At 40.6% G+C, this 18,006-nt stretch overlaps 1 protein-coding gene across 1 annotated transcript in view; it reads left to right on the top strand.

Moving 5' to 3' along the window:
- Nucleotides 1–633: 633 nt before the first annotated feature.
- LOC108094144 (leucine-rich repeat and fibronectin type-III domain-containing protein 2) overlaps nucleotides 634–18,006 on the top strand; it is a 50,598-nt gene continuing 33,225 nt past the window's right edge. Inside the window, 1 exon segment of the mRNA XM_017194580.2 lies at nucleotides 634–2,119. The gene's annotated coding sequence lies outside the window, so the exon portion shown is untranslated.

The raw sequence follows: 18,006 nt of genomic DNA, 5'->3' as shown, positions 1-18,006 counted from the left end.
CTGTTTTTAATTACCAACTGTTTAATTTAGCTTCCAGTTACTTGTTTTTGTTTCCATTTCTCAATAGCTGTGTATACACCTTTTAATAACTTGTAATGGATTATTTGGCTTAATTTGCAAGCGACTGCACGCTGCTTCCTCCATGCAAACTATTACCTACAGTTTGCTAATTTTGTTAGTTAATTGAAAGCCAATAAATTGCCCTGCATGTCTGGCCACTCAAGCAAATCGAAAGCAGACTTTTCGCGAGGGTTTAATGCACCCCCGAAAAAGCCAAAAAGTAAGTACTAACTTGGCTTGCATGGCATGCCCGTTAACAGAGGGCTAAAAGCCGGCTAACACCGCAAAAGCCGAAGTTTCGCTGTTGCGTCGCTGCTTTGGCTTCGTGAAACGCCGCTGTTAAGCGTTAACATTGGACAGAGCTCCACTCAATCTTGGTGTTTTAGTCACCTTTTAAGGCCCAAGCGCAACGGACGTCGACGCTGTTTTTCCGGGAAAACGTGAGAGGAAAATCACGAGAGTGCGTACGGTTCTCTATGTGTGTGTGTGTGTGTGTGTGTGTACGCGTGGTGTGTTCTGGTGCTTGTTTGTGTTAATTTCTGCATGCTTTTCCCGCTTATCATTTGCACTTGCGAATATGCATTCTATGCTACAAAAACACCAATCCTGTTTGAAAACCAGTTTTTATTTTGGCTTTGATTTGGCGGCGGACAACGAACAACGAACAACGGTTTCCAGCTGGTCCAGAATTCTCGAATGCGCGCCGTGACGTCGCCGCGTTGAATAGTGGATTTGGCCAAGAAGAGACTTTGGCCGAGACTTCGCCTCTATCAATAGAAGTTTTTCATTTGGTTTACCGTTAGGCGGCGGGTCTAGTTTGCTGTTGTTGTTGTTGTTGCTGCTCTCGAGTGGGCAGCGCCAGCGGAGCGTGCATCATCTGGGTTTAGAAAGCCAGAGAATCCATCGTATAAGCCACAGCCGACAGTGGTCTCTCCATCTTTGGCTCTGAAATAAATCAAGAAAAAATCGAGAGATAAAACAGCAAGAAAAAAGCAGTAACAGCAAAAGGCTTAATTAAATTTAAAGCACACACTTATGGCCAGACTTCACAGATTGACCGACTTCTTGTAGCGAGACCGACAAAATTTTAAAACCGTTAATTGATTTGTTTATTTGTTGTTTAAATTGTTGCGGAAAATTGGATAAATACTTCAGACGGAAATGTAAATCAAACGAAATAACTTTGGCAGCTTGTTTGCATATAATTATGTGGCGTCATTTCTTTTTAATTAAATATAAATATGGACAAAAGTGGTTTCGAATGCTTCAAATCAAATGCTTTTGAAAAACACTCTTCAAAAATATTTTTTTTGAGAATTCCAATTTTGTATTCCAATAACCAAAGTCGAAAAACAACTAAAGAATTTCCTTTGATATATCGCCACAAAAAAATGTGTTTACAAATTAAAGAATAAAAATTATTAAGTTTTTTGAGTACAATCGTAATTATTACTTGTGGCATTCCAGTCAGAGTTTTAATTTTTTTGGGAAAACCACACGGAAACATTCCAGTGGCAAACAGGTTGCCATAAAGCCGAGAGCAACAACAACCACGCCAAAAGGGAAAATCAAACACGTGCACAGAACGGAAAAGGTTACCAACACAAAAGCAACAACAGAAAATAAAAAATAAAAAACGCAAACAGAAGCGGTAACAGCATTAAGTTATTCCTTTTATTTCATTTAAACACAGAAAAATAAACCAAATTTTTAAACCGCGCGATAACTGAAAAATAAAAAAAGATTCGAGCATAAAACGGGAAAAATAAAAAAACGGATAAAGGAATTTCAAGCGTTTGGCATTTTGTCAACCAGTAAAGGGCCAAGTGACGATCAAAAAAAAAAAAGGAAAAAACCAGGGAGAGGCGCACAAGTGGCTGCAACAAAGAGACCCCCGAACCACGAAGCCCGCGACCTCTGACACCCCGAAAAAAAAAATAAATAAAATCTACCTTTGGCCGGAAAACGCTTGTTTTAGCACGTGAGCAAAAGGGACGGGACGAGTGCGAGGGAGGGAGACAGGGACAAGAACCAACAGCAACAACAACAAAACAAACAGGTGAGAAGGAGACTTGCATGAATGAATGAATGAATAAATGTTGGGCTGAGGGAATGAGCAATTGAGGGAGGGCCTCTGCGTCGGAGTGAATGAATGAAAGCCACAACTAAGAACTACGTCCCAGTACAGTAAAACCATCCACTGATGGACTTTGCCAAGCTAAATGTATAAAAAGCAAATTCATCTTCGCTTTACCATACTTAGAATGCAATTTTTCATAACCAATCTTAAACCCATAAAAATGTACCTTTGCGAGTGCCTACTGTATTTTTTTTTTTTTTTTTCTGGCTGTGATGGAGTGATTGAAACTGATAAAGAATAATAAAAAAAGGCTTTCCTCGTGCACGAGGATTTTCCCAAACAATTCTTTCTCGTCGCGCTGGTTTTGTGTTCCATTCGAGCTCCCCTCTTGAAGAGAAGAGCAGAGAAGCCTGCTCAATAAGCAATTAATATGCACAAGTGTCTGCCCAGCGAGTTCCTCCCGAAATCTCCGAGTGGAAATGGGCGCGAGTCTCGACTGTGTGAAAATTGGAAAAAAAAGAAAAACTGTGCCCAGCGTGGCACATTGTTTCGGTTCTCCAATCGCTGTTCAGGCTTAATTTAATTCCGAAAAGGTTTTTCAGCCTGAAGAAAATGGAGTTTGCTTTTGTCAAAGAAATTACAGACTCAGAATAATTATCATTTCATGGCCGAGGTATCATATTTATCGAATTAGAAAACCTTTCTCTCCCAATTAAAGAAGCTCTTTCCACGAATCGCAATAATACATGTGCAGCATTACCATTAATTTCATCTTAAATCAGGTTCTATTATCTCAATTGAAATTTTCCTTTGAGTAATTCGAGTCCAAATTTGATTCTCTTCTTGCTGGTGACTTCCATTTTCCGCTGCTGTTCCTCCAGTCTTCCTGAGTCACGATTGCAACTTTAATCTTTGGCAATTTATATTTGCTTTGTTGGTACTAAGCAAATTCACCCCGAAACACACACAAAACTATTATTGCCAACAATGGCGTAGTCGAGGCTTTCCAGTGGGGGTTTGTAGAGCAAAGAAATTATAAAATAAATCAAAACGCGCAGAGCAATATGTTATCAGTCTTCACTTTTGCCAGTAAAATATAACCCCTTTGAAACACAACTCTTTCCAAAGTCCACGACCTTGCTGGAAACTCTTCCTGAAAACTCACGCAAAAAAAGTAGCAAAAAGCTGCAGAAGCAATGCCAAAAATACGCAAAACAAAAGGAAAAACTCCTGAGAAAGAACAACGAATTTCGAAAAAGAAAAACAACGCCACAGAAGAACAGAAATAATGCGCTTCGTATTGTTTTAGTCAACTCGATTCCGGCGAGACTCTTGTGAAATATCGCACTTTGCTTATAGAAATGGTTATCTATGCTGGAAATAGAAATTCAGGAAAAGTCCGAGTAAACAAAAACTCAAACAGTAACAAAACGTATGGCAAACAAAACGCCCGTGGAGAAGGGAGGAAAACCAACTCGCAACTTGCACACACAAAAGTAATGTGAAACACAATAAAAGTGTCTAACTGTATGAAGAAATGAAAGTCAAAATGTGTGCGTTCAGGGAGGGGGGGCTAGAATATATATATATGTATATATACCATACGTATATATAGTAAAAGGGGCCCCCCATTTCCGCCTTACTTCTCACAGCATCTTCGCCGGCTTCATTAGCGGCTATAGACTTTGTATTCTCTTTCGTTGATCTTGATCGTGAACTCGAAAATATTTAGAAAATGTGTTAAAGCCATGGCCAAGAACTTGGGAGAGTGGAGAGGGGGGTTTTGAGACTCGTGTCTGGGTTTTGAGAAGAAAGCGTGCAAATTATGGTTTCTAGGAAACTGGGTGCCTGACTGATGGCGACTGCCTACCATCACCTGCCCCATCGTATTTCGCAGGTACCATACAGTGGTTGATATAGCAATTAATGGATTTAATGTTGATTGCTGGGTGATTATCAATAATTTTCTTTTTAATCAACTGCTCAGATAACGTCTTTCTTGTTAGCTTAGTAATTTAAGGGTAACCCTATTTGCTCAAATACTATAAAATTGTATAAGTACCTATTTTTTAAATTTTTATTTGATTATTTTCAAGATTACAATTTTCCCCTCTTGCCTTAAACATTTTCATGAGAACATTGATTCCCAGCAATCTATTATATTGCACCACAGCACTTCACGATTTAAACAATCTACAAGTTCTGCGTCAAGCTGTTTCCTCCACAAGTCGTAAACCATTTCCTTTGGCCAAGTTGGTGATTTGGGCACCGCAGCCACAACCATTTCCTCGGATTCTTCCCACTGTCGGAGGGGTTCCCTCTCGGATAATTTAATTATGATCGGGGAGTGTGTCAAGAGTGGAAAAGCGGGTCTTACAAAGCTAATGAACACCAACTGAAGGGTAGTCGAGTGAGCCAAGAAGACAGGGCCAGCGGTGAGGTGATTATGATTTCGGTGTTCATTATGATAATGACGATTATGCTGCCACTCAGAATGGAAAATGTTTGCGAGGCTGAAGGCGGGGAAAAAGAATGAGTCGCGGCAATGAACTCGGAAGAAGAAATGCAGACAAACACACAAACAAAAAGAAGTGGCAGAAGAGGCATGCATAACTAAGTATCTGCCACAAACAGAGAAAGAGACGGCAGGAGGGAGAGCGAAAGAGATGGCAGGACACGCAGCATGCAGTTGCAGTCGTCAGTGCATCATTATCCAGCCAAGATTTTTGTTGGCCTATTAGAAGGATGGCCAGTGGCGGAAAAGTTTACATCTCCGCAGCTGCAAAATAATTCTGGTCTACACTGGCGAAATAAAATATAAAAATGTTTTATTTAATATAATATATTATGACTTACTTCAGAAGTAATTTCAGTGAATTCCTATCATCAGTTTAAAAATGTTAAGTGCATTGAATATAAAACCCCTTAGTAAATTGTATCTTTTTCATTATTTTCTCTTCAGTGCCACTTGAAGATACATCTGTTTCTGACTTAAATAAAGTTGGCAGTTGAATAAAGAAGAGTACGTTTAAAAGAGAGAGGTCATTCATCCAGCGTTTATCACGTTAGGCTATGCCTAACCCCCGCCCCCTCGACTTTATTAACATATTTCTCTTTCCCTTTCTAACTACCTGCTTTTTTTTTGCTGCTACTCTCGGTGTTACCAAGTGTGGTTGGGCCCTTGGTTGTTGTTGATCGCCGCGTTTTTCTACTTTTTACTTTAAATAAACTTTTTAGGCCGTCTAGCCAGTTCGTTCTCAGATTTTAGGCAATTATTTTAATTACTTAGCTTCATTAGGATAGCAGAGATTTTAATGTTTAATTTTTGTCACCAAAGATATTCCAGGAATTCTTTTGTTTTTAGTATGTGCAGTATATTTAATGTGTTAAACATTAACTTTGTGTTGCCCCTAGTTAACTTTAAAGGTTATTCTTTACTTCCTGATCACTTTTGCAATGAGTCGAAAGTTTTTGAAGGGTATTCCCTGGACTGTTCCTTCTGAATGCTCCTGCATTTTTGCCCTTTTATTCTGCGGCTTTTTTCTGTCCTCATTTCCTTAGTGGCGCCCACCATTCACAGTGGTTGGCAAATGGCAAAAGTGGCAGGAGCGGTGGAAGCTGTCTAGAAAATAACCCAACTCGGGTCCAGACTCTCCCCTGACCAAATTCTCACTGTCGTTCCACGCTTCTTTTACTTCTGCCGGTGACGCTTGCTTTTATGCATGCCTGTTTTTCCCCACTTTTTTTGTTGGCCTACGGTTTTTGGCCAACAGGAAATAGCCGACATTAGACTGGGCTGGCACGTGTTTATGTTGCTTTGCTGTTATTTTATGCTCCACGCTGAGGCAGGAAATGCGACAGAAAAATGCATTTTCAGTCGCCATGGAATTTCCCCCATCGTTCAGGAAAAACTGTTGGCAGTTTCGCATCTGCTACTGGTTTTCGTTCTATAAATGTTTTTGTTTTATCTTCAAGCACCGAACATTTTTTTAAGCGATCCCCACGTTTTGGTTGCTTTAGATTTCATTTTCATTTGTGTTTAATCCGAAAAAGAAATATATCTTTTATATGTGAACAGTGCCGGAGAAAATTACGTTTTTATGCTTCACCTATAAAGCCAAAATATACGAAAGATTTAACTTTCAAAGCGAAACTTTTATAGCATTGAGCATTAAATGCTTCAGAAAACTTCAAGTAAGTTTATTTAAGAGGAAACATGAATTTTTCTAAAAAATATGAGACGTAATATCATTCCAGAGTATATATAAAATAAAGAAAACTGGTGAGCAGTTTTTATCAGTTTCCCCATAAACCCCTATCTATTTTAAACGCTTTTACCATGTTTTGAGCAACTCCTCGACTCATTAAAAGAAAACTCTGTTGCCGAGGGCTTCTTGGAAAGTCACCCTTCTTTGAAAGAAGTGCAGCTGCATCAACCATTTATCCAACTATCCATCTAGAATGTGCTGCAGGGCAATAGCCATCATCGAGGTGAAGACAACGAAAAAACAGAAACAGAAGAAGCCAAATGAAAAACTTCCTAGCTTTGTTATCTGTTATCTGCCATTGGGTTTAAGCCACAGTTCATATTGCGGCTCATTTGCATTATTTTAATTCATTTGGGTAATCTCCAAAAGCAGAGGGATAAAAGAACATAAAATTTATGTTCTGTATCAATAAATCAAAATGAAAATGAAAACGCTGAAGTGAAAATTGTTACGGTTCTTCTGAGGCAACCGTTATGCTGACTGCATACACTTAATTAATTTCCAAATAAAATGGAAACGAAAACCCACAGAAGTTGAGAGGGCCGGCAGAGCAGTCCGTATGGCAAAACTTTCAACTTACAATTCAATTTATTTTTCAGCAGAAAACAAGAAAAAAACTGAAAGTGGAACAAGAAATAAAGGAAGGCAACAAAGGCGGCGATAGAGCAAAGGTAAAAAGACAAATTGCAACTTTTTGAGGCACAAAAATCACAGTTAGCAGATAGTTTTACCCCCCATGCCACCCCCATTCCTCTTCCTCCAAGGACACAAAAGCACAGGAAGAAACTTTGTCCTGCCGCCAGGACACTTGAAACAAATTGCAATTTGTGCCTTCGCCTACAAAGCGGGGGTTAAATGGTTTTTCCCTCCGGTTTTGTGGGTGGATGTTCGTCGGGGTCTCAAGTGGAGCCTATAAATTAAGTGCACCAATTAATAATTAAAAAAGCGTGTTAATTAGAGAGCCACACAGGGTCAAATAGCAGGATTAGAGAAAGACAGAGGCAATGAACTAAAATTTTTCGGCTAATTGCGATTTCAATTAGCCGCGTTAAGAAAATCTTTCTGGTAAATGGTCCAATAAGGGAAAAAACTATTATAATGTAACTATACATGTAGCTTTTTGATTAGATTAAAGATATATAATCAGGCAACTAAGACAAAACTCATAAATTAAGTATAGTAAGCCATACTTAATCCGTGTGAATAATAACTCAACAATCTTAATACTAAACTCGTGTGAATAAATCGAGCTTGTCGCATCAGCACAACTAACTGCCTTTGTTATGCTTACTTATCCGTGTTCATCGCTTTGTCTGCCCGCATACACTGAGCGGAATAAGTTTATTCCCACCTATAATGCTCTGCAGCGTTACTTTTAGGTGTGTGTGTACTTTTGGCTGGCACTGTGCTGGGTGTTCTATCATTAAGGTGGCCATTTCAGCTGCCTTCCGCTTTGCTTCCCCCTTTCCTTTTTGCACCATTTCATCTCCAAAAATATTTTTCGCTGACAATTCGCTTGGCCAAGTTAACGGGGGAATCCCCGTCCACATATTTCATTTCATTGTGCGCCATTTCTCCGCACTAACTGAAATGCACCCAGACAGAAATGGCGACTGCTGACTGCTTAATATTTCACCGGACTTCGCCGACTCTTTTATTACATAACTCGGATTAGATTTGGCCAGAAGCAGAAACAGAAACAGAACAGAAGCAGAAGCTTTCACTGTGCAAACTACTCCCCGAAATCGGGAATCGGGGAATCTGAAATGCCCCTCACGTCCGTGGCTTTGCCTAATTTAGTTATGCATCCAGGCACTATATCGGCCCCCCGATTCATAACAGTCGAAGCATTGATTATTCACAATCAATCAGCGTATTGAGTCGGGCCTATTCCCGTTATGAGCCCATTTCCCGTTACGCCTGCGATTCCGATCCCATTTCCATATCCCCATATCCCCATATAGCCACTTGGAGACCGCAATTAGCCGGCCAGCCAAGCCACGATGTTCTGCTTTTTGATTCGCCGAATTGCAATTGGATTTGGTTGTGCCAATTAGTTAATTAGCAGATAAGTGAAATAGGGGAATCGACTGAAGAGAATGGCCAATAAATAAAGAGAGCGCAGAAAGCTTATAAACTAACCACAATCAATTCAAGGTATTCGTACTTTAATATAGGACTTAGAAGACTTGTTTTTAAATAAGAACAACGCAACTGCGGAAGCACAAGAAACCTTAGTTAACTAAATGAGTTAAATCAAAGGTTTTACAAATATCAATTACAAAAACTCAATCAATTTGCAAACAAGCTGCCAACTAATCAGCCCTGGGACGTAATTACTTGCGATTATAATGTGCGAAGTGGTAGTGCGAATTACAGACTGGTTCGATAAACGTTGAAGACCAAAACACCGGCTGGCCAATTGCATGCAGTATTCATAAGTTGAACCAGCGACATTTAACCGAGATGCAGAACAAAGCACTGCAATGCCCAAAGCAAATCGAAACAATCCAATCCGAAACCGAATCGACTAAAACCGATTGCAATTCACAGACCAGCAAACAAAATAAAACAAAGGCTAAGCGGCTTTGGTTGAACCCCAACCTGAAGTGCATTGTGCAACGCTGCGTATGCGCAACAATTAAGTCAGCAATTCTCTGCGGCTTTTTCGTATTTAATTTATTTCCTGGCTCACCTTGCCGCACACTAGAGTCAAGCAAAAACAGACCCATTTTAATGAAGTACAAATACCAAAAAGTTAGCAAATAAAGCAAGCCGCCAGCTGAAATCCGTTAGCCGGAGTCACAAATTTGGACCATTTTAAATGAGTTAAGTTAAGTTTAGGAAAAAAAACAACAAACTGTCAGGAAAAATTATGCGAATCCGAACTGACCCGAATGGAAAAGCGCTGAAAACAGCAGCAAAAAGCACATAACATAGTTTCTAATGAGGCAAATTAAGCAAACGTCAAACAATTAAAGCAAAGGCAACAAATGAGCGTGTAATTATTTTATAATTAAATTCCATTTAGCCAAGACTCATGTCTCCGAGACCACGACAGTTGGCCTATGCTGGCCTGGAAATTTGTGTAAACTTTTGTGTGCATTTGGTGTTTGCAGCAGGTGCAACAGGTGTAAATTACGACAGCGGCAAAAAAAGGGTGAGCATGTGGACGGCGGGGCGTCAGTGGTAATCGCAGCAATCAACTCGAAAAACAGCAGCGAAAACAAAAGCAACTCAAATCCGTTTCCGCCACTGAAAATTAGTGAATTTTGTCAGCGGCAGTGGGTCAGCAAAAAGCCTTTTAGCCAACTCGGGTCAGTAACTGGAAAAAATAATAACGAGCTAGGAAAAACAGAGACTCAAGAAAAGCAAAGTTATGAAATGCAATTAATGAGAGGACGAAACGAGATAGTTGGCTTAGAAAAATCTTGCACTTCCTTATGCCCTTTCTCAGAGTTAGGGACAATTAAGAAACAGGATAACAGCTTTCATAAAAAGTACTTTATAATACCGAATTTTCAAAATATAAAATCCTAATAACTTAAATTAATTGTTTACCACACTTTTTATACTTACTGTTTTAAGTCCCCGCAGTTGACGGCTTTGCTTTCTACTTTAAGTCAATCGTGCGAATAATTTCCACGACACTACATGTTATGAGGAAAAAGTAGTAGTAGTAAAGTAGAGATGACCAGACCACGTTTTTCAGTCAGGGATCAAAGATGATCGTGATTTCAAATGGCGCCACGAGCCGATAGTGAACTAAATAAAAGGAAATAAAAATAGAAAATGGGAAACAAACTCACTCTCACTCTTTTTGCGTACAAGATTTTTCAGTAAAATCGATGAACTCTCTACAAACAGAGTAGAGCAATTAAGCAGCCCAGTGCACTTGTTATTTTTCCCTCCGTTGTGTTTATTCTGAGTTGCCAAGACAAAGTTATAATTGTGTATTGTTGCCGCCGACTGATTGTTAGTTTTGTTGCAATCGAAGCTGGCAAGCTGGCAGAAATTGGTGAAAGTCAGTAGAGTAATTTAGTCTTTTCGCAGTCGCTGCTGTGCGTGCAGCGATTTAAGCTTATTTTATTTCAGATATTTGCAGGCACTTTTTGCTCGGTCTGCGGTCTGCGCATTGTGGGAGGTGCTGGCACTCGATTGAGCCTTCTAGAGTGGAGTGAACTAGTTTCCATTTAATAGTTATAGCCCAAGAGGCACTGGCAGCGCCAGCCAGCACCAAAGAGAGCATGAAATGTGCAACGAATTGTGGCAGCCGCACAAAAAGATTTATTGAAGCCGTTGCTGCCGGTGCAGCTATTAACAAAATTACTTAACAAGCGGCCAAAAAAAAAAAAATTGTACAACTACGTCCAGCAGCAGGAACACCCTGAGTTATTGCCAGTCGGCTGAGTTTCAGTTTTGGCCAGGCCAAAAAGGGTGGGGATTCTGCAACCGCAGGAACCGGGCGACAGGCAGCCGGCGACCTTGCGAGGGGGCCATATATTCCATTTAATTGCATTCGCGGTTCAGACCAAAGAAGACCAGAGGGACCCGACTCTAAGCCGCTGTCAGTGTTTCGGGCCGGGAACTCAGGGATTCGGATTGGGATTCGGATTCGGCTCCGCCTTCACATGTGCCGAGCTGCAAACTCCCTGCACAATGTGGAGAATGTTAAGCCCCGGATTACAACGGACATCAAAAATGGGCGGCGACCGGGCGCTTTGATTTATGATTGCACAATAGAAAGATAGAGGCGAGTACACACATCCCAGCGCCTAAGCAAAAGTGTATTTAGTTAAGCCCTGCATGGAGTGCAATCCGGGGAGTTCCAGCCGGAGGTCTTACCGAAAGAGGCCTTTAAGGGCCTTATAAATTTCACAGATTATATCTATGGGATACCGACAAAAAGAGATAGAAACTATTTAAGAAAAGGGATTGTCGGGGTACAAAGTCTTAACTAAATTTACTTGGCGAATAATAAAATTATTCTAAATTATTAATTCATACTAAAACTTTTAGAGGTGGAAATACCACTTTCAAAGCGGTTGGAAAATAGGAAATAATAGTAAAGTTCCTGCGGAAACTTGCAATTACACTTTGGCTCCTTTCTGCGTTAAATTGAATACCCTCACAAATCTGTGGGTTTAATCGAACACCCAGCAGATGAGCGGGCAGAGCTCCCATCCCATGCAACTCACATTGGCCATTGATTGGTATTTCGAACCCTTTACGTTCATCCGCAGAAATGTTATCGCCGGCTTGCCTTTTCTATGTTATAAATTTGCACTAACGACGCCCCTGGCACTAAGAGGAGTTGCTTTGTTTCGCTGGCTATTTCCTAGTGCTTTTCCCCCCCGTCGCTTTTTGGGGACTATCGTCCAGTCGCAGCTCCGAACAGCAGCAGCAACATCGCAGGGACAGCAGCAATATCGCAGCTACAGCAGCAACAGCAGCAGCAGAACCAATTGCGGTTGCCGCCTGCCAATCGGCAAAAGTTGACGACCGCAGCACAGCTATTGAAAGGCAATAAAAACAACAAAATGAAGTTCGGGGAGAAGAGGAGGGAGTGAAGCGGAAGGATGCCTCTCGAATTGAAGGACATTCGCAGGCGATGCAATTTGTTATTTTGAATTTTGCAATTTTCGACTCGGAACTATTTTCGTGCACCAAAAGCAATCGGGAACAGGCACAAAGCGATGGATGTGCATCCAGATTTTCCTCTTCTCTGTATGTTATTTAATTAAATGTTGCGCGAGTTTTTCGAGAACGAGAAGAGCAGCCGCCAATTCGTGATTCGTTTTATGGGCAGGGAAGAATGGGCGTGGCCGCGGCTTTGGCAGCTTTATTATTAGCCACAAACATCAAGGGTTGTTAATGATTATTGGTTTCCGCGGAAATGCAGAAATCATGCATTTTCCTCAACTATTTTTAGTGCCCATCATCAGGTTTCCTTTGCGGCACTGCACCGCCCCATTGCCACTCACCTTTTTGAGTGTCTCTTTTTACTTGGAATCCCTTCAAGGACTCAGCGTCAAAAAAAAAAATTCGAAAAATTCCCAAGTCAAGGGCTAAATAAACTTTGTCGCTCGGGCAAAAGAGCAAAAGTGTTTGACAATCGGACACTCGGAGAAAAATATCAAAAGTTATGAGACCTCTACAAACATAGTTAGCACTCCAAACATTTTGTTTTTGCTACAAATAGAAATGTATTCAATGTACACTGCGAAGGAGTTTTTGATATTGTCTTCTAAAAATGTATATAAATTTAAATCAAAGTAGTTTTTATTTTTACATTTAAGTCCCTATCATTTTGACAGTCAACTTCCGAAATGGATATTTTGAGCATCAAGTACTTCAGTTTTATTCCCTGTGCAGAAGGCACTTTCCACTCGAAACATCTATCGCTTCCTACATATAGATGTCTATCAATTTGAGCTGCTATCCTTGTGCATATCCTTTAGCCATAGCTCACTGTCGGCAGCTTGTCTGGCCCCTTCAACGTCTGCCCCTTCGGGTTTCCCCAAGCTGCTTTCTGTGAACGAAATTTATTGAATTTAATATGCATATTGCACGAAAAATTTATGCATTTTTTTACCATATGCCGGTAGCTTTCTTCTTCTTCTGGAGCGTTGTCTTACCCTTTTGTCATTAAGTGTTGTGCAACGTCAAATTGTTTTTGCTGTTGTCAGCCTGAGATGGAAATTTCAATTTGGGTTTTTGATGGAAGCATTTTCAAGTGAAAATGCTTGAACGGCTGAGGCAATTTCATGTACATTTTTGGAGCTTATTCAAAATGTATATAACAATTTAAATTGTTTTCTAGTATGGTTCGGCTGTTCTAAAAAAGAATTCACAAATGAGTTCTGTTTTATAATTATAATAACTTATTTTGCTTTCATTTCGCTCTTTCCAGGTAAATGGTCTTGAAGCGACAGCATAAAATATAAACATAACAGGTAAACCCTCTAAACAAATCCATTAAATTGTAACCAAAAGTTTAGACACAATCTCCCATTGACCCACACTTTGACCCACTACGATCCCAAAGAGATTTCAACTAATTACGCGTGTGTGTGTGAGTGTGTGTGTGTTGGACACTTTTATGAACGTCTCTCGAATGACCCATTAAGCTGGGCCATTAATTTTTAGCCCAATGACCCCGCAAAGACGGCGAAAAAAGGGAGAAACCAGAGAGGGAAACCAAATTAAAATTAGAAATATTTGAGCAACACACAAGTGAAACACTCAAATTGCGCATAAAACAAAATAAATAACCAATTAAGATGGCGACGACGGAATGTCGGGAAAACTTCCCCCGGAAAAACCAGTGCGAAATTCATTAATTAGCCATAATGGTCTGCCCACCGCGGGGGGCGTGTCCTTCGGCAGGGCGCAAATGTCCATTGGCTATTGGCATATCAGAAACACATGTCGCTTGTCATGTGTGCCAAATGTGGCATGCAACATTTAACTGCAGAACAACAACAGAAGCCGCGTCAACGGCAACTGGCAACAAAACAGAGCCATAAACGCGGCTAATTGCCAGAGGAATGCCGCCAGAAGGTCAGGTCATGTCACTGCGGAAATGGCACTTGGGGGATTCTGGTTGGAATTCAGCTGGCCAAATTACACTTAAACAAATGTTCAACCAAACTATTAAATAAGCTTAAATATTTATTAAAACATGATAAATTCTGAGCTTATAAAATTAAGGTTGTACCATTTACCAAATTATCTTTACCACTCTTAACTATATCACGACCCACAAATAGCTGAAGGAAATCCATTCGAAATGCTTTCGATTTTCCCCCATTTTTCGGTTGGCTTCTTTTGTCGAGTGTAAAGAGGCTGGCACATAAGTAATATAGTTTGGTATGTGACACGGATTGGCAACTTCGACCGGCGTATGGCGCGTAAATTGGTGAGGAGCCCAGATTAACCGTTAATGGCCACGAGTGTTGGATGCCACCGATGTTTTCTGAAATGCTGCTGCTGCTGCTGCTGCTGCTGCCAGAAATTGCCACGCTTTTTGATTTTCGGCCTTTTCGGCATTTAGTTACGCTTCCCAGCAGCGTTTTCAACTTGTTTGTTGGTCAGTTGCTCGCAGCTATAGCTATCCAATCCCCCAACTCGATTGACTCGTTTTTTTTGGCCTTTCTTCTCTCCGTCTCGGCCAAGACATAATAATGATGTTTGATGATGCGGTAACTGAGATGGGGCTCTTTGGATTCCGTGCCGCCGTTTACTCCATTGGCAATTTGCCGATGTTTATATGCCTATTTGAGGCCGTTTTTCAACTCGGCTTCATTCTCCGATTCCAATTTCAATCGACTTGGACCTCGTACAGTTTGCTGCCATTGGAAATGCGACTCGAATATATAAACATAGTTGTATAGTTGTCTGCGGGGAAGTTGGGCATTCGGAACGGAACCTGCAAGCCGACTGCACTTATTTCTGTGTATTTGGGACATCGGGGACCCCAGAGGCAAACATATTCCGGAACGAAATGAGCTCGGGGAATGCAATCTATATGGCGCTCATTAAGGAGCAATTGATATGGACAACGTCGATAAATAAATTATGCTAGGAATTAGTGGAACGTGTGCTACATGCAATGGCATTCGAAATTGTTTTTAATGTTCTGCAGATACACTTTATTTACTTGGTTATAAAGTATGTAGATAATAATATGTAAGTGCAAGTAAATTGTAACCCTTTCTTTTGATCCCTTTAATCACATTTTTATTTAAATACCATTGAGTTAAATACAATATTATTGTTTAACTTAATTATCTCGTCAAATGATCGTGCCTTGAATTTAATAGTTTCACATCCAATTTTTCACAACACCCAATCAACACCAAAGTAAAAAGGGCCTCGCATACTTAATACTGATGCGACAGGAGTTACAACATACTCGTAAATAAATAACAAAGCCAAAGCAACGAAAATTCAAGCTGAAGTCATGCGTATTAAATACCATGGAAAACGAAGAAAATAAACCAAAATCCAATGCAAGGGGAGCAAAAAAAAGACCAAATCGACGAGCACGAACTAAATTGCAGGCAATCATTTGGAAATACAAAAGCAAGGCACTACAAAAAACAAGAAAAAACTAAAAATCCCGAAACAATCCAGTGTGTGCAGTCACGATTTAATGTTTATGTGTATGCATTGGTATAACTAAGCGTAAACGGTTTCAGTTAGTGATTCATGTTACTAAATACAGCTATATTAGAGCCGACACATTTATCGCCATCGATATCTTTCACTCGCGAAATGGGGGGAAAAAATTGTGCCACTTGTGTAATTATTCCATTTGACATGAGCCATTTGGAGGGGGACACTCGTTGATTTACGGCGATCAGCCAGCAAACGAAATCAGTGCAACTAACAGTGCAACCTGTTTGAGCCTCGGAAAACAAGTCCCCAACTGCGGCAGCCTGAAAATTGGCCTGCCAATGGCCACAGGATCCCCGCCACCCCTCAAACAACTAAATATCTTTTTATTTTTATGCGGCTACATGGAAAGAAATACTTTCTTCTCAGAGGGAGGGAATATATAACCAGCCATTTAAACAGCAAATCTAATCTCATAACTTGGCCTGTTTTCATATGATTTTAAATTGTATACCTCAAAACGTTTGTAATTATAATTTTCGATGCCGATTTTTTGACCCCTGTTCATATCAGTTTTTCAAGTTTTTGGCAGCGGAAACCTAATTCTCGAGGTCCTTAGCCCATAACTTTTCCATTTTAAGTCCGATTTCAAAGTGGCATACCTCTAAACGTTTGTAATCGCATCCTTAAAACTGCACTCAAAATTTTCCATTCGGGAGTCCATTTTTTTTACCTCTGTACATGTCAGATCGAAAGCTGTTATATCTAAAGTTCTTTCGCCCCGTTTCTGCCGGTGTTGTCTTCCTGAACTTCCACAGCAGCCGGCGGCGAACGGGACACTCAACGTTTTGGCCATTGACAACGATTAAAAACAAGTTTCCCCACCGGCCACGCCCTCCTCAGCCCGCCGCCCCCTTTTGGGGAGCAGGGCACTGGCACTTGTCCACCCAAGTTCCAGTCACTTGTTTGCTTAACCGTTCTCGGCCGCTGCCGCAGTCGCTGCCTCAGCCGACGTCGACTGCATTGCTGACCCACATACAAAAGACATTCAATCGAACTGTTTTCTTTTTCTCCCTCTCCTACCACGACAACCTCTTCCTTTCCCGCTCGCACACAGCCGTCTCTCTCTTTTGATGGCCTTGAGTGGCTGGAGTATTATGATTTTGATGGAGAGCCGGGCTCAAGTGGGTCCAAGGAGCACTTCGAGGGCAGCTAAGGCACTAAAATAATAACTTTATCTGTCGGGAATTTTAAGTTTGTGTACTTACTTTAAAAATTTAACACTGTTTGTGAAAAGTGCTGTATAAATTTGATGTTTGGAGTCAACTTATTTTTGATTTATTCAAAAAATATAAATCATTTATAATAAAAAGTATAAATAACAAAATGTCCATTTTAAGCTTTTTCCTCCTAAAGCTGAAATGTCTTTATTATGCCAACAATATATGTTTATAATATAATAAGTGCATTTCTTTTTCCGTATATTCTATATTCTTTCTGTTAATCCTTTTTTTGATTTTTGTTATAAATAAACATCGAACTGTGCCGAAGAACATGAGAAGGAGAGAGGAATAGTCGGTGGCGGCTGGCGAGTTTTGTCGTCATCAAACCGCGATGTTTGGGCGTGCACATGTGTTGGTTGAGTGTATCTTTGTGTGTGCTTAAGAGTGTCTGTGATGATTTACCGTTGTGGCCTCCTCTATGCACACACACACACACTCATGGCCATTCTGGCGCTGAAATAGAGCCAAACTGCGGGGGGTTTTGGCCAAAAGTGGGAGTCTGGCTAACCTCCTCATCCTGATTCCGATTCTGCTGACATTGCTGTAGCTGCAGTTGTTGCTGTTTTTGTTGTCTGTGTGTGCCCATTTGAACGTTAGCTACACACAGTTGGCTTGTTAGCCAGTTGCAGAGTGTACGGTACTCTGCTCTCGCTCAGGTGCAGAAAATAAGAGATCTGGCAAAAAAAAAAATGAACGACGAAAAACACAAACTTTCTGCAAAACCAAGTGGAGAAATGTTTCAATTTCAGCCAAAATAAAGACTTCATCGTGTAATGGCTTAACTAAGGGGAACTGTTAACACAAATTTAACTTTTATAAAGGGATGTCCGTTCCTGACTTTTACCAAGCCTTTTCTATGTTTTATTTGCCTCAAACTTTATTTGGGTCACACACTAATTTGCATTCCCTCTTCGAAACCTTTGAGCTTAAATCTTAATTATACCAAGTTGTGTGTTCAGCCTGTATCACTTTCCATTTTCATACACTGCTTGCTGACCTCTGGTCACTCCAACTACTTCTTAATCTCGCCTGAGACTCACCTTTGGCCATTAACTCATGTGCAAAATTTTCGTTGGCTCCCTTAAACGGTGGAGCTGGAGCGTTTGGAGGCTTGAAACGACCGCAAGGGGAAACGATGAAGGCAGGCTCATATCTCACAAAAGAGCAAGTTAGCGAAATGAATAAAATGGGAACA

Source organism: Drosophila ficusphila, unplaced genomic scaffold, assembly GCF_018152265.1.
Source record: "Drosophila ficusphila isolate 14025-0441.05 unplaced genomic scaffold, ASM1815226v1 contig_412, whole genome shotgun sequence".
In the NCBI taxonomy this organism is placed as follows: domain Eukaryota; kingdom Metazoa; phylum Arthropoda; class Insecta; order Diptera; family Drosophilidae; genus Drosophila; species Drosophila ficusphila.
The sequence above is the reverse complement of the archived record's forward strand: the minus strand, read 5'-3'. Positions and strand labels throughout refer to the sequence as shown.